Below are 968 nucleotides of genomic sequence, written 5' to 3' on the forward strand. Positions count from 1 at the left end.
TTTTAATTTTGGTGATTGGGTGGGGGGGGGGGGGGGGGTTCTTCTTTTCTTCCTTTTCCTTTGCTGTTTCATTTAAAGATACAATACATGTAGTTGGAATAAGCATATTTTCTTTTAATCTAAAAGAAACCAAATTTAAGTTTTAAAATGAGGACCTTGTTTATCAATAACATCAGTAAAAGACAATTCTGGAATACAGGAAAATGGTTTGGGTTTTTTTTCTGAGGGGGTTTGGGGTGTATTCTTTATTTATAAACTAGATTAAAAAGTAAAAAAAATAATTGCAATATAACAAAAAAAAATATATATATGTAAATAAACAATACTCCAGCTCTGTTGCAAAAACAACAAAACAGTTAGGGCCGAAATTACAAAGCCTGTTCATGTCTTTACACGCGTGTTACTACATAAATGTACAATGCTAAACGCATGTGTTTAAAGAAAAACACACTTCGTAATTTTGGCCCTTATTGTTTATGTAATGGACAATGCTGGTTTAAATTAAAGAAGAGAACATTTCCACTGGTAGTTTGGACTGAGTTTTCGTAACAAACGTTAAACGCTTTACAATCTATAACAAAAGATCACAGCTTTCATGCTGACTTGGATTCAGCCAAGAGGACAGAATATCTACACAAGTCTGTTTGGTTTCATACAAGAAATGGCAGTCAGTGGTTTCACGTGTTATTATCACAAAAACACTTCACAATAATTACTATGGTCAGTCTTAATAATGTTCCAGAAATCATTAGAGAGGAGAGGGAGAGGGAGAGGGAGAGGGAGAGGGAGAGGGAGAGGGAGAGAGAGAGAGAGAGAGAGAGAGAGAGAGAGAGAGAGAGAGAGAGAGAGAGAGAGAGAGAGAGAGAGAGAGAGAGAGAGAGAGAGATACAGACAGAGAGAGAGGGGGAAGAGAGAGAGGATGAGAGGGGGGAAGAGAGAGGGGGAAGAAAGGGAGAAAAGGAGAGAGA

The sequence above is a fragment of the Gigantopelta aegis genome, chromosome 15, assembly GCF_016097555.1.
Source record: "Gigantopelta aegis isolate Gae_Host chromosome 15, Gae_host_genome, whole genome shotgun sequence".
NCBI lineage: Eukaryota > Metazoa > Mollusca > Gastropoda > Neomphalida > Peltospiridae > Gigantopelta > Gigantopelta aegis.